Source organism: Poecilia reticulata, chromosome 15 (assembly GCF_904066995.2).
Source record: "Poecilia reticulata chromosome 15, P_reticulata-male-v2, whole genome shotgun sequence".
In the NCBI taxonomy this organism is placed as follows: Eukaryota; Metazoa; Chordata; class Actinopteri; order Cyprinodontiformes; family Poeciliidae; genus Poecilia; species Poecilia reticulata.
Window position 1 is genome coordinate 470,336 of NC_088844.1, and position 16,635 is coordinate 486,970.

General features: G+C 46.4%; 2 protein-coding genes across 7 annotated transcripts in view; one reads left to right on the forward strand and one right to left on the reverse strand.

Annotated features, from left to right (window-relative positions):
- The window catches only part of LOC103476621 (protein kinase C epsilon type-like), a 233,349-nt gene that overhangs the window by 213,091 nt on the left and 3,623 nt on the right, over positions 1-16,635 (reverse strand). The gene's annotated exons all lie outside the window — the stretch shown is intronic.
- The window catches only part of LOC108166941 (attractin-like protein 1), a 31,999-nt gene continuing 31,621 nt past the window's right edge, over positions 16,258-16,635 (forward strand). The window contains exon 1 of the mRNA XM_081616082.1: positions 16,258-16,574. The gene's annotated coding sequence lies outside the window, so the exon portion shown is untranslated. The remainder of the gene's footprint in view (positions 16,575-16,635) is intronic.

Genomic DNA, 16,635 nt, shown 5'->3' on the forward strand with positions numbered 1-16,635 from the left:
GTTTCCTTGCTAGTCCAATGGTACATTGGGTCTTGTTTTTATTGCAATTCATGCGCCAGGGCCTTGGGAGGACGTAGTTGTCAGGTCTCCAAAAAATACCTGGCCAAATCATCCGATCTTTGGAGTAGACAGTGGCGATGTACTGGTATTTAATCCAATAATTGTGGGACACATTGAGGCAAGGCAGAACCCAAGCTTGCAGTTCTTCTTGTTGAGGTCCCCACCATTCCCAGTCCCAAGCACGATGATAGTCCTCGTTCCAAGCCCGGAGGACGAGCTTCGCCGTCTTGAAGGTGTCAAGACTGGGGCAGTGATATTTCCATGCAGCGTGGAAGGTGTTGCTGGTTTGCCAAAGGTCACATCGTGGGGAGGACATCGTCTTTACCCATTCTGTGTTATTAAGGCTATCAAAAATGCGTCGGGCTACACACTCATCAATCTGTGCAAACTGGTCCGTAGGGGCATTTAGGAGATCATCTGGGGTTGGAAGCGGTTGTGTGCACATGTCAGCAAAATGCGGTCCTTTCAACCCGGCAGGGGAGCGAACTGCTTCCTCCGGGAAATCTCCTATGAAGAATACTTGATCTTTTGCTATGCCAGTCCAGGGAAATGAGTCATTTAACCAGGGCTCAATTTCTGTTCGCAAGGACCTGGCTCGGGTCCACGAGAAGGACCAATCTTCCTTCAGGGCCAAAACTATGTGATTCTGTTCAGTGCAACTAACATATTTGTTCCACTGGCATGCATTTAGGATAGTAAACTGATTTCTATAACATTCTTGCTGTTCGTTCTGATACATGAACTGTCTGGGTCCTTGTCTAATCAGGAAGGCTGTAATGTTTTGCCAGATGGGCTGTCCAGGCCGCCCTGTTGATTGTATCCGAGTGCTGTTTTCAGCAGTTCGGTTCCTATACAGGGTCTCGGTATCGATTTCTTCTTCTTCGCAATTCAGGTGATAATCCCCCCAGAACTCCCCTCGTGGGAGCCAAGTCCTACAGCCTGAGGACCTATGTGGGGCCGAGTAAATCACCTCGGTGTCCCAATATCCTTGGGATGGCGACAGCGCTAGGGGTCGGCAGGCCTTGTTGCAATGCCATTCTGGCACGCCGTGGTCTGGATGGATCCAGTTGCATCGGGCCGTCTGTCGCTCTTTCTGATGCATGATCCTTACCCAGCAATTACTCCATCCTTGAGGAGGCTGTAGCTGTAGATCTCCCAGGTACGGTTCAGGAGGTCGTCGATCATGGAATCATTCAAATTGTAAGCTCTGCTTTCCACATATTTTTTTCCGTTTTCCTTCTTGAATAATCAACTTTGGTTCTGAACAGAAGACTCGTTGTCCCATGGCACAAAAATGGAGGTGGTAGTGGTATTCCAACAATTGAAGGTAAAGTACTTGGAGCGACCATAGGTAACTTTTGTATGCGTAAGGTGCCATGGCCCTACTCCTATGAAGTATAGGAGGGTGATCAGAATAGTAGCAGTAACTAGCAGCGCAAGGAGCGTAAGCAAAGCTTTAATGCAAAGTGGTATGTACTTTCTCGTAGTCGTTTTCCGTAGCAAGGGTCGTTCAGGGGTGTCTGGTTCGTCGTCCGTAGTATCGTCCGAATCTGTAGGTTCATCCATCGAACTTGCTCTTGTCCCCACTCGTTTTAAGCGGGTGTCTTCCATTTTGGGTTCTTTAAAGCGTAGGTCAGTGGTAGTCTGGGATCTGCCGTACCATGTGCGGTGCCAATCTTTGCTAAGGCTCTGGGGCGTCGCCGACGTCCTACGGTTGTAGCTGCACGTCTGGTGGCTCGTCCTTGTAGTAGCGAGTTATATATTGGGGAGGGGTAGGGCAACTTATGTTCCAACCCCCTCCACACCCACCTCCATAGGAATACTCTCCAACTATCTGGCCGAGGAAATGGGCCTTGGGTCGTACCCACTCTTAGTGCCTGGTCTTGCCAGGCCTCATGCCTATAGCCTAGAGGCACTGGCATTGTGACATACGTACACAACAACTGTCCATGTAACGTCAGTCGGGTGCGGTATCCCCACGGTGGTGGGGTATAAATTTTCAGGTGTGGTGGGTTGGGATAAACTCGGTCTAATTCCAATTTTAGTGGAAGTCTGGTATTGTTAAAAATGAAATCTTCTGGGTCCGCTTCCATTTTCACCACAGTTCTGGCCATACCTGGTGACGTGGTCCAGATGATTATGCCATTCATTGATATTTCGCAGTATTGGCCTTGCAGTGGTTCCAGATAATGGGGCCCCCATCGCACCTGTATTTCTTTTCCCCCCAACGTCAGGTTTACTGTATTAAAGATCCATGGGAGTCGTTGTTGGCAGGTCGGCGTACTCTCTGTGTGACGGATGGCCTCTGGAGACATCTTTCCTTTCCAAATCGGGAATTCCGCAGGGAGGAAGAAATACGAATCATGCCACGGCCGTGGCGTTGCCTCCTCGCTCCCCCGTACTACCTTCACCTCCTGTAAATCTGTGGGTCGAATATAGATGAGGTGGTTAAGGAAATAGTCCTCCGAGAGCGGGTAGGACACTGTAAAGTCCTCTCGAGGTGTGTCCAACAAGATGGAACTTCAAAAAGGGTCCTTTGTCTGAGAGTCCGGACCAGACTTCTGTTCCCACTTTAAATAATTTGCTTATAAAATATTTCTTCCCATTTTGATATTTATCTTTTCGCTGATTTGTAGACTTGACGACCTGACCCCCTTCTTCCGATGTATCCATCAGCTCTAATTTTTCTTCCTTCTTGCAAAAGTGGAGGAGAGCGACCGCCAGGCGCCGGTTCTGGACTTTCTCGTTGGTTTCTCCGGTTCGGTGTAGGACACGGTAGGGTAGACCTTATCATCGGGCACCACTGTTACTGTTGCTCCCACCGAATAGACTCCTTTATATGGGATTGTGAGCATCTGCACCGACAGCTGGACCGGACGGGTGGAGTCAGGATCAGAAGGCGTCCTTACCCTGTGAGCCACGCCTCCTGGGACTTGCAGGACCCCGTCCCGAATTGTGTATTCTGCTGTCACACGGTACAGGGCCGACTTCTCCTTGGGTCTTGCCGTGTTGCTTCCCCATCCATCCAGTTCCGTGGTGCAATAGTACAGATCTGACGTTCGTATCTCACCCTCCCTTGGCACGTCCGGCAAATCCACTATCGGGATGGTGCAGTCATTGATGACCTCTAAGATCAGATGTGCCCAGGTAGTCAGCTCCCAGGGGCCCGTCCAGCCCCCGTTCACCGCTTGTGCTATGGTGTCGTCTGGGAGCAGACTCAACTCTCCCACAAGGTTGGGACCCCTCTGGGAACGTAGCACTCTGAAAATTACCGGGGAGTGCGTGGTATTTACTGGTGGGAACGACAGGTGTGCTCGTGCGGGATCATAGGGCCAGGCGGCGTGGACAGACTCCCAGAGAAAGTCATGTGGTCCTTCTTCTTTTCTCCAAATCCAATCCTCTCTGAACGAGGGTCCCTCAGGAGTGTTAGGGGGAGCCGAAGGTCCTGGAAACCAATGAATCGATGGTATGGGGCTCCCGTACGTGGGTTGGGCCCCTCGGCACGGTTGGAAGAATCGTAGGGAGCTGTAGTATCTCCTCACCTGCCACCCGTCGGCCTCTCCCGCTGCGGTCACTTCGTCTTTTCGGATTTGTTCATCGCAGGTCGCACAGTAGGTTATTTCTTTTCCGTCCCACAGGCAGTAGCATCGCCTAGGTTCTTCTTCTTCCCGCCATCCCCACTGATTTATCAGCAGGATCCGAGGCAGATAACCTACTCGGCAATTTCCACAGAACGTAACGCTCATTACTGAAACCGGGGAGACGGGTAGGTCTCGCAACCCGTCTGCCGTTGACTCCTGCCGCCAGGGTTTGTCGCGGCCCGGTCCCTCCCAAGTAAGGGGAAGTTGGAGAACTGTTAAGCATACTGGACAACGGTCTTTGGCGCTACTCCACTTCAGCATTTCAGGTTCGTCTGACAGGACTCCATTTTTGGCCCAATCCAATTTCTTCAGGGCTCGTCCTGCTCAGATCCCTGAAGTTGTTCTCCTAATTACAACCACCCCTCTCACGGTGGCCAGTCCGAGATAGGGTGGAACGATACATGATTCACTGGCCATCTCACCAGCTTCTATTTCTCTCTAGTCAGGAACTGGCTTGAGCTGCTCAACTCCTTGGATCCCCCGTTTCTCCAGCAATACTGTATTCCTGTCCAGTACTTGCTTGACGGTGTCTGTTGTTTCAAACTTAGGTTTCACTGCTGCGTTCACAGGTTGTTCTCTTGCTTTGATCCACACCCGCTGTCCCACTCTGAATGGCACTTTGGGCGTCAGCTTCTCCTTTTTATCGCTGGAGCCCCGCCCCGTTTCCTTCGTGGCAAACGGTCGTTGGTTGAGTTCCATGGATGGGGCGGGCCTGTCGACTCTGTTCCTGTCGTTCCACTCCGTTAGCTTGTGGTGTGTAAGGCGGTGAATAGACCCTCATCACCCCATACTTCTGGCACCATTGGTCAACCTGTGCATTACGGAAATGAGTTCCATTGTCCGTACGTAGCTCCTTTGGGATTCCCAGGACGCTGCACACTTGTTCCAGCATGCCGACAACACTTTTGCCATTCGCCTTCCTGGCTGCTTTTACAGTTACAAATCCCGACATTGAGTCCACCAGCACTAAAAGGTACTTCTCACCTTTTCTTCCCGTTATCCCCAGGGGGCCTGCAACATCCATGCAGACTGAGCCCCAGGGGATTGTGCTTTTGATGGTCAATCCTTCCAACCGCTGCCCTCGGCGGCCTGCGTTGTATTGTCCACATACCTCACAGCCCCATAGCACGCGTTGGACTTGTTTCACTGGGATCCAAAGCTCATGCTCATCCAGCTCCTTACGGGTAGGCCGTACGCCTGCATGTCCAAGGGCTTCATGCACGCTCCGCACGACCTCATCCACGTATTCTTCTGGGACCTCCCGTCCTCTGGGAGTATTGTCCCACTTCTCGGCTCCGACAAAGACAATTTTTCTCTGTTGGACATAGCAGTCCACTTCATCATTTCCACGCCAATGAGCTCCCTCATGCGTGTGGGCTCGTTGGTGCTCCACTTGGAGCTCCAGTTGCATCTTTAGTTCAGCAATCTTCTTCCATAAGTCTCTATGGGCCACCGGCTTGCCCTTAGCTGTTTCAAAACCATTTTCTTCCCAAATGGCTAGGTCCTCTCTAAGGGCCTGAGCACAGTAGTAACTGTCCGTTACTAACCTGGCACTCTTGATTTTTCTTTTGGCCAACTCCAGTAATCCTTCCAACACCGCGGTCACTTCTACAACTTGGGTGCTGCCGGGGGCTTTCCCTTTCTGTCTGTACCTCTCTGTACCGTCTTGCTTCAGGATGAACCCCCAGTAGGCCACGTGATCCGACCCTTTCCTTGATCCATCGGTGTAGAGTGTCCACTCCTGCTGCTCCGATGTCTCAGGCGCCTCTTGCGGTCGTCTTTTGTTCGGGGGCTGTGCTGGCCCGATTTCAAGCTCTGGGTCCAGCAAGATGTCTTCCCATCTTCCCCATCGGGTGTTTGTTGCTTTAGTACTTTCGACGGTGCCTTTGCGTAGGTATTTGTGGACTTGGCTCTGTGTGATGACTTTGATCGGTTGCCCCTGTGCTAGGTCTTTTAGCACACTCCAGTATCGAGCTAGTACCGCCAGTTCTTTCTCTTCCTGTGGGTACTTTTTCTCAACAGAAGTCAGGGTGTAACTCCACAGAGTAACCAGGCCTCCGTTCTCGTTACTCACTTTGATCATAGCATCGTCGTTTTCACAGCTGATTTCTGCCACCATTCGTTCCGACAAACTCCTCGGTTCCAGTCTCACGGCAGCTTGGATTGCTTTTCTTAATTCCTCCAGATCTTGTTGGTTGGCTGCTGTCCAAACCCATTGTTTCTGCCCTGCTTCTTCGTCCTCCATTTTTTTCCTCAGGCAGTGATACAATGGTTTGGCGTACTTCTGGTAGTTAGGTACGTGGTCCCTGACATAGTTACACAGTCCCAATATCTTCTGCAGATCATTCTCTGACTGAGGGGGCTGAATGTCCATCAATTTGTCCCTATACCCGTCCGAGAGTCCCAAGTCCGACGTGACTTGGAACCCCAAGTAATTCACTTGGAATTGTCCGAACTGGCACTTCTTGAGATTCAGTTTTAGGCCTGCCTTGGTGAGGTTCTCGATCACTGTCTGTAACCTCACCAGGTGTTCCTCCTCGGTGTCATCGGCAATAAAAACATCATCTATGTACACAGTTGCCCCCACGTCTCCCAGTACTTCCATCACGGCTGACTGAAAAACGTTCGGTGAATTTTTATAGCCTTGGGGTAATCTCTGCCAAACGTAGCTCTTGCCTTTGTGAGTAAATGCTGTCTTACCCTGGGACTGCCTTAGCTAGATCGATGCAGGACTTGAATTTCTTGACCCGCAGTGTCTTCAGGGTGCCTTGTGGGTTGATCAGGCTGGCTCTATTCGCCACTGTTCTCCCATTCAGAGCCTTAAAGTTGATTACTGGCCTCCAACCCCCTCCTGCCGATTCGGGTTTCTTTACCGCTTGAATGGGGCTGTTTGTGATTGGGTTGAGTTCCTCTCTGATGATCCCCAGGGAACTCAGCTCCTTCACTATTTTGTCCATTTCTTCGACTGCTCCTGGATTCAAGGGGTACTGTCGAACAGGAGGGTGCACCCCACCTTCAATCTGGTGCATGAACCTTTGGCCCAAATCTCCGCAATCGTTCTTGAATCTAGCCACCTCCGCCGAGGCGATGATCTTAAGCAACTTCTCTCTCCCAGCCGGGGATAAGTCACTCTCTTCGATTTTCTGCTCTGTCACTGCCGGTATATCCACTGGCTTGTACCAGCCTGGTGTTTCTGGTCCCGTCTGCGTCGGGACGACTTTCACCAATCTGGCTTTTAGACTTGTCAACCGTCGTTCGAGAGCACGATGATTGCACTTCTTCTTACTTATTTCTTCCAAGTCTCGGACGGTGAGGAGGTTGTATGGACCTTTGATCCATACCACTCCTTTCCAGGTCCCATATGGCATTTTCTCTATTGTTCCGTTGGCAAATTGAACTTTTAGGTGCCCTGTTGTTTTTAGGTCTTTGCGGGTCATCGACACCTCTGCTCCGGTGTCTACTAGGTAGGGTACTCCTTCCACCTTCGCGTAGATTTCGTCTCCCTCCCAGTAGGCATTCTCTAGCGTGACCCGCGACCTGGACGTCATTACTGTGGCGGCCCTCTATCAGGGCTGCTCCGGCTGGGGTGACGGGCCTCGGCTGACCTGCTGAGACGGAGCTTCCGCCACCTCCGAGTCTGCCGGGTCCCGGGCTTGGTATTCTTCTTTCTTTTTCTTGTATAATCCAATTCTCTGCAAAACTTCAGTACACTCGGCGTAGCGGGCCGTTTGTCGGGCAAAAGGGTCCACCAGGATCCCATCTACGCCAGCAGCTAACGTCGCCAATTTCACTATACCGTCGTACCGCTCAGATGGGCTGTACATCATCCGTAGTTGGCCGTCAGGCCACCTTTCGAGGAGGTCGGCGAACCACTCCAGCCATTCTTTAACTTCCGTCTTTTTGGTGACCTTCACCGGGCACCAGGCGACTATCAGCCGGCGATCGCCCTGAAGCTGAGGGCAGGCGTAGCTCTGTAGATGCGCCACTGCTGTTTCCATCAGGGTCCGCGACACCTTCAGGTCTCCAGTATGATGGGCCTGGCAGAGCATCCGCTGGCATGGTATCGTCCAGGTGTCGAACCCGTCGCCTAACAGCATCAGCTTTACTGGAAGTTGCTGTAGCATAGTTTGGGAGAGGCGAAGTCGTTCTTCCCTCTTGGCTTCTTCTCTCTCGGTCCTGGCGGCGCTGCTCTCCAGCTCCATGTCCGATGCAACCGAGCACGGATGCCTCGGTTGCAGCATCCATGACTGTCTTTGTCTCCGAGTCGCCTATCCCCCAAAGCCTCTCAGGGTACCGTAGAGCAGGGATGGGTCTAGGCTAGGTTGGCTACTGGCTTCCCTTCTGGATATAGCTATTCATCCTCAGCGGAAGCTTTTCCCTCGCCTGCACGCTGTACAGTTACTGCAAGGGTCGCGACTGATAAGCCTTATCAGTCGCTCCCAACTCTATTTCCTAAGAGTTGGTCTCCCAAGTGAGCTATTCAGACCCTCTCGTCTGTTTTTACTGACTTGGTCAAAATAGGGCCCTCCTACTCATTAGGGTGGGGCCCACCCAGGGACGCCATGTCTGTTACTACCCAATAGTAAGTCCCGCCCACTCCTCACAACTCTTTGGACTCACTACTGCCCAGTTCTCTGTCTAACAGGTCCGGAAAATCCCCAGAAACTCGAGTCTTACCCTAGAGATAGTTTGTGGAGAATTTTCTGTTTAAACTGGGGTCGGAAAGGACTCGTCTAGCTCTGACTACCTTCGATCCAGAAGTTATGACCCTTTACAGTTGAAGAGCAATCCGCTGAGTAGCCCTCACAGCGGCATAACCCCTACAACCACTCCTGTTAACGGTAGCTCCTCTCCTAAAATAACGGCACTTGTTAACGGCTAGATTAAGTTTAGTGACTTAGATTCAAGTCCCAGTGTCATTATTTTAACACTCACCAGAGGAAAACACAAAGCCACCCTGTCTCTAGAATGTATGTTAACTTTACCATATTTAGGAGAACCAACAATAATTAAGACTGACACAATTAAACTCACTGTTCACAATTCTCATTAGAATTTTAGAATACAGTTTTATTAAGCAGCTTTAGCAGGGGCATATGACAACCGGTTAAATTTCCAAAAGTTATAAAAGAGGCAAAAATATAATGAAATCAACTAGGATCAATCACATCCTATCCTTGTTCTTATCCCTAACCTGTATCACTAAATTCACTGAGCGAGGCTTTGGGGGAAGCTGGTCAACTCATACCCGATGGTTCTTGGTCTCGGCATCTGTAATCCTTAGATGTCCTTGGTCAGTCTTTGTCCAGCCGGAGCAAAGTCCTCTTTCTTGAAGAGAAGCGGAGCAAAGACTCACGCTTTCCTTTGAACGTGTAAACTCTTTGTCTTTAAAAGACCTCCGTCTCTTTTCCAAGTCGGCTGCGGTGATTTGGAGAGCGTTGGGTAGAGGCAGAGGAGTTGGTCGGATCTGGAACCAGGGTCGGTGGCGGGTGGAGCTCGTCCCTTCTAGGCGGCGTGAAGTCGTGGAGTAAGTTTCCCTCGGTTCCGGGGTGTAGTCCTCTGCTGATCTTTAGCCTGCTTCCTCTGGTGGCTCCTCTTCTGCGCCGCGGACGAAGAACGCTCTTTCTGCCCCGTACATCAGTATTTATGCCTTCTAACCCCGGGCGGTTTGCAAGGCAGGACTGTGTTTCCATGGAGCCTGCCCATTGCATTATGTCATTACCTGATGTCATGCAAGGCAGGGCTGCCTGCAGAAAGTACTGAACTCTTCCTCAAGCCTCTGATGACTCATTTCTGCCTCCTTGCTCCATCGAGGCACTTCCCTTATTTTTCGTTGACCATCTGTTTCTAATTCTGCCCCACCCTCGCATAGTGACTCATCTTGAGTTTTATTCTCCTCACAAAACATAATCAACATTTTACTTCATGATCTCCCTTTCTTACCCATTATTCTTAATCTCTAATAATCATTGATCCCTAATTCATTATAACACTCAGCTGATTAAAGGTACAGAGCATATATATCTGATTACATATTACAGACATTCCTTCATTGGCACGTGTATCATCACTTAAACCTGTTACAAATTATAATCATCATCAAATCATTGTACAGGGTATATTGTTATTTCTCAGGCCTTTATTCCATTTTCTGCGTGTACCTGGACAGATCTCACATGCTCATACCAGATTTCACGACATTGTGACAGGCCTACCCACAAGGTTTCATGTTGTGGTTTCTCCTCTGACATACCCTAATATTTAATGAGTGTTAACTCAGGGCTTGCTCAGCCCTTCGGAACTTTGAGAGAGGAATTGAGTTAAAAGCTGTTCACTCAGGTGGATAAGAAACTGACACTTTGCTCTAGTGACACATTTAATCAGAAACATGGTGATCTTCATTTTTAAGCATGCTAATCAGAAACTTGGTGCACTTTCCACCATATTTGTTGAATTTTGAGGTACAGTGCCCTGCAAATGTTTCACACTTCTTGAAATTTTCCGCATTTTGGCACTTTTTCCCCACTCTTTTCCCTTCTTTTCCAACCTTTGATGGTAATATTCCTATCAACCCTGACTAGTTAACATGCTGAAGAAAAGTATCCCTTGATAGTGATGTCCAATGGAAAAAGTGCAAGAAGTAGTGGAGTTTTCTGAAGCAAGTTGTTAGCACTGATGCCTTGCATCAAGAAGGACCTGGGTTTGAACTCTGGCCTTTGGTCTTTTTGAATTGGATGTGCATGTTCCCATGCATAAGTGGGTTCTCTCAAAGAAATTTCTCCCACAGTTCGGTTGAATGTTAGGATAATTGCTCTTTAATCTTCTATTAGGTACAATTATGTGTAAGTGTGTGTGTGTGTGTGTGTGTGTGTGTGTGTGTGTGTGTGTGTGTGTGTGTGTGTGTGTGTGTGTGTGTGTGTGTGTGTGCTTAAAGTTGTGTATAATCAATGTAGAGCTTTTTTTTACTTTGTATGTTTGACATAAGATCACATCATTCATTTTATTTTGGGTTTTTTTTTATCATTGCCAAATTTTTGTACTTTCCACACACTAAATTTACCCATTAAGAGACACACGGCACATTATACTGTTTCATTCTATTTAACTGAAGAATCAGCCAACCTAAAGTATTTCTGCTTTGGGTTTCAAACAGGCCTCAGACAGCGAGTAGCTTATCCAGATTCTAGTCAAATGAAATTCCTCATTTTCATCTCCACAAGGTTCTGTTGAAAAATTTGCATCTTGCTGGTTTGGCAATGAAACAATTAATTCGTACAGCGGACGTAGTCGTGAAGGTTCGGGAACACAACCACAATACAATATTTTGCAAATTTCTAACGCGAATGGCTGAACTCCATAAATACTTGAAGCCTCCTCTAATAACGCTTAGCTGCTTATTTTAACGGCTTACACACTTCATGTCTGTCAATATGCATTAATGTTCACAGCAGAAACTGTCGTACAGCAGATAAGCAAAAGCAAATGGCGTTATTGGCTGGTTTGTAAACCAGCCAATAACGCTGGTTTTGGTATTTCAGCTTCGCAAGCTGCATTCCCTTTTAATAATTTAGATATAAACATATGCCAACAGATGAAGTTTCTGTGTTAAATTGTGCCAAGGAAAATAAATTATATTCTTGGATTAGCTACTTTTAGAACGGGAGTGAAAAAAATCTATAAAACGGTGGATAATAATTTAGAGTTCTACAGAAAAATCTGCAGATATGTGAATTCACATATTCCGAACTGAACTCATCAGAACATCTTAAAACCCAAATTACACAATTTATTTTGCCTTATACAAGCACTGTCAAACATGTTACTGGCAGAAAGCACCTGAGGGCATGGTACATGTATAGTTAGCTAATATTTATATTGATGTAATGTACACTGATACTGCGATGACAATACAATATTTTGCACATTTCTTTTTTGTTGGGGGTGCAAAGAGGGATATTTATGAAAATTATGTATTCATTTCTGCTTCACGGTGAATTGCTACTTCATGTTAATTTATGTAAATTTATGGCCCAAGTCCAATAATCCTGCAATACGTACAGCGCAGAGAAAGCCAAACGAGTAGATAAATTCTCATTCTTAAAGTGTAAGGAAAGACAGTAAGTAGGGTGCATAAATTAGTCAAACTGTAACAAAGGCAGTGCATTGCACAATGTATACGCAGTGCCACTCGGCTCTGCTCCCATCAGTCAGTCACACATTCCAAGAGATTTGATTCAACCTGCAGATACAACAAGCAACAAGATGGAGCAGGAAGACAAAGTAAAAGTTAAAAATGGGAGAAGTTACACTGGTTTCACAAGTTATGGTCTCAAAATAAAAGCAGTAAAATTGTAAAAAAAAAAAAAAATTATATATATATATATATATATATATATATATATATATATATATATATATATATATATATATGTTTATATATGTTGGGGTTTCTTCGGGTTCGGGCCTCTAAAGTTAGTCGGGTCCGATCAGGCTCAGAAACGATGACTACGGGTTTGGGCCGGGTCAGGGTGGGTTTTTTTTATAGGTCTACTCTAAACTTGGGTTGGTTTGTCACATAAAACCCCAGTGAAACACAATGAATCTTGTGGTTCTAAAGTGAGAAATTAAGGAATTCTTTTGACAGAAGGTTTTAGTAGGTTTTAGTAGTTTTTCTCTTTGTTTCAGAAATTGACAACGCAGACAGTGATAATTAAACCCACCAGGGCACTTGTGCCGCTGAGGCATACTTTCATCTCATTCCACAATCTTAAACGAAAAAGCTCTTTTAAATCAGAAGATGTCTGGCACAGTTTCTGCAGCCTTCATTGGGTCTCCTAAAATTCTTTATGGAGAGCTTTAAAAAAAGAAAACCTGTTATGATTCATGTCCTGTCCATGCTGTGTTAAGCCCTTATTCAGCTCACCTGCCATGCCATATTGCTTACATGTTCCACCTGGGCCTTGCCCTACTTAAACACCCCTCAGCTGATGCTTCCTTGCCAGATTATCGACAGCCACGAGCCAGTAGAGATCCAGCGTTTCCTTCCAAGCCTTCAGTGTTTCTATGACCTCTTTCTGTCCATGGATTTACCCCTCCTGCCAAGCCCTTCACGGTTCCCTTCTATTCTGGATTTATGGACCCTGCCTCACGACCACCGATTACTAGTGATGGGCAAATGAAGCCTCATGAAGCAATGAAGCTTTCCAGCCTTTTCCTTTGCAAAAAGGTTCGTTACTCGATGCTTCATTCATCACTCACTAGTGACATCTGCTGGTGAAAATGTAACGGCCTTGTCACTCAGTTGGATCATACTTCCAAAAATTACTAAATGCAATATTGTCACAGTTTTCATCAAACTCATGTTTAGTAACCGGAGAATCAATGAAACCATATTTAATTGTCATATGTTTTAAGAATTAAAATGATTTGTCGCCAATCTAATCCTTGAAGGTCAGTGGTTGTGTTGGGGTTTCTTTTACGTCATAGACGGATTTAATAAAGACATTTGATGCTTTAGTGTCTTGGGAATGCAGTGCCTGTTTGAGCATTCAACTTTTCTTGGATTTCTAATTGGCTCTGATCCCTTACAGGGTTTCCCCCAGAAAACCTGCTAAGCCCGGTGGTCGGGCGCCGAGGCGGTCCACCGTGTTTTTGCATTAAAAGATGTTAAGTAGACAATAAAAGTAAAAATATCACTGGGTAATTATATGTTATGGGAAAACATCAGTGAACTGCTATATAAACCCACAACTAGTCTTAAAAACAACTAATCAAAAAATACAATTAAAATGAATATCAATTATGTCTACTTCTGTTAAATCCAAATTAAGTCAGAGGCTCCATCAGGCCCCCCAGAGCTTCAGGGGCCCCATAAATGCTAATATTTTAACATACACCACAGATATATAAATGTAGCATTTGTTTGAGATCATCATTGCTGCTAAATTTGACAATGGTTTCAGCATAAATAAATAAAAAAAAACTTTAAATGATTTAACATTTATATGCAAAATTTTAAAGAGATGGCAAGTTTACTTTGTAGAAGTTCAAAGAATATTCATAGTCAGATTGGTTTGTTACCACAGCTACAATCTGATGCTGAGTTTAATCTGAGTTTCAGCTGTTTGTTCACAAATACAAATTAGTAAACTGCAGTTATAATTTGCCTTTTAGGTTTGCCAGTTAAACTACTCCCCCTGTCTTAGATTTCACTAAATCTAACACAGAAGCTGTTAGAGGTGCTGATGTTTTAGCAACAAAAGGCCCTAACCCTAACCCATACAGTTTGGTGCTTAATGTAACCGGAAAAATTATTAATAAAAAATAAGCGTGATGCGTGACTGCGAGGAGAGTGCGAATGCTCCTCACCGGGTTAAACCTGCACTGAGTCATTAACCACTAACACACCGGCTACACAGACCTAAACTTTACAGGGAAGACAGGGCCAAACGCTTGGCAGCGTGTTGAGATTTAAACGCCGCATAATGTTTTGTTCACAAATATGTGACCAGCAGGTGGAGATCTTTTTAAAAGTGACAAGATGCACCCGAACACAGACTTAACAGTGCACAATATTTTATTAAACAATTTCTTAAAACAATCCTTTTTAAAAATGAGGCTTCAGGCCTACTACTTGGTCCCTGGAACAAAAGGAACACATAAGAAAAAAGGACAGACAAGATCAATTATTCCAAAAGAAATGAAACAAAACATGCAATGCAATGCAAAAGAAATTGGTAAATCAAAACAAAAAAGAACACAAATTAGCTACTTCAATCACAAAACAAAACTAAAAGAAAACAATGGAACAAATCGTTGTCATCCGCTTCCAAATACCCTTCTATGGGGCCAGAGGAGTAACGCCCTGCCCGCACAGCCTGCCCAGTCCGCAACAGGTTTAGTTGAGAGCGGCCCAAACAAACAACGACAAGACAAGACAGCAGAGCGTCCAAAGCGCTGCAGCTCCAAACAATCAGTTGCCTGAAACAGAAAACCCATTAACAGTGGATCCAGATAAAACAAAGCAGAAGCTAAATAGCAGGTAGCTTACCCAGGGGTGGAAACACAGCCTAACCCGGGAGGAAGCGGGTCAGCAGGTGAGGACCAGATGGAAGCTGCATGCCACAGCAACCCCCAGCTGCAGCCGGCAAAGCCATCAGAGCAACACTGCAGAAACGCACTACAGGTGTAGCACCCAAAAACCAACCATGACCTCAGCCACGGATAGCAAAACTGCCACTTACGATCGCAGACGAGTCGACCAAACCCACAAGCCGACATGTAGCCGCCGACCGTAGCAACAGTGGGAGAAACAAAGACGCACGCACCCTGCAGCGGCCCGCCCAACTATAAAGGCGTTCGCCCCGCCCACCAATCAACGGTGCCCGGTGCACAGAGTGGGGGAGGGTGGAACACCATCCCACCACATATACATAATTCTCACCGCTCCTCAAAGCATCTCTGAAAGCGCGACTACATGTTATTCCTGCGGTTCACGTAGAGCTGCGCAACCAGAGCTAACCAGAGCTAACGCGGTGGGTCTCTTACCTTAATCAATAACTCCCCAGTACTAATCATAATTCCTCACTAGGGGTTGATGGGTTGATGTAAATATCCATAGCAGTCAGCCTGTGTCCAGTTCGAGTGAAAGGAGGAGCGAGATCCGCGCTGAGGTTAACTTTAGACATCCAGCTGCTGCAGCGCGAGGCAACGCACAGAGGCCCAGCGGTGTGATTGGTCCGGCTTTAAATGCATAAACTATAAACATATCTTCTATAAACATATGTTAGGAATAAATCTGCTCTGATAGTGCAATGCTCGGAGCAACAGAAACACTTGCAATCCAGCTTAAAAAAAGGCGATTTTTAAATTTTATTTTATTTTATTTTCAACAAACAAAAACTAACAACAAAAAAAAACAAAACAAGAAAGGCTTAGCCTGGCGGTGGCCCTAGTAAAGCATGGCGGGCCGCCAGGCCTATAATACACTGGGGGAAACCCTGCCTTATATTTGGCTACATGTTGAATTTTAGTTCTGCAACAGCATTAAATCTTTCTGCTGTGATATATCTTTGCTAATCAGACTACAAATAATAGTGGAACTTTCCAGAATTTGAGAAATCTTGAGGTGGAGATGTTAATTATTATCTAAGAAGAATTTTGTGAGCGATAATCTCAAAGAATTCCCAGAAGTCAGAGATTTTCCTCTTGCTGGCTCCATTTCAGACAATCAAGTTTATTTGTGCATGTTTCAGCAACAATGCAGTTCAAAGAGATTTACATCATAAAATCACAAAAATATAAAGTCATAAAAAAACAATCTACAATTGAGAAAACCAGTAACAAACATAAAATTTTGATGAGTGCCATCAACACACATCAAATATGTTGGTCAATGTTAATCTTATTTTGGCCACTGAAGACAAATATTCTCCTCTGATGCGCGACCAAATGGACAACTACCCATGAAGCTGCTCATCACGCTTTTATTTTTAAAATCAACACGCAAAATGAAGCAGTCACGTGACCCATGCAATGTGAGGCATCGTTTGTTGCTAGTCACGTGGTTTTCAGCAAGACAACACAAGCCTCGTAGCGGGGCTTCATGGGGCACGCCCCCTTTTTACTCGGTACAGTCCTCGAAGCCTGGCTTCATCACTACCGATAACCGCCTGCCCTTCAAAGCTACGTTTGCCCTCTCTGTCCTCCTGTGTATGACCTCTGCCTTATTATCGACAAGTCCCTGGGTGTTGCATTTTGGATCTACTCGTGGAGATCTTCATTGCTTCCACAGAAGCCTGTTCCACTGGTTTCCTGCATCACCCTGTCGTCAGACCCTCTGTTGCTCTGCTCCACCCGTCCACTGCTCTACAGGTCAGTTAAGTTGAACATTTCTATGATACCCCTCCTTTATCTGTGCATCACCAGCCTTCTC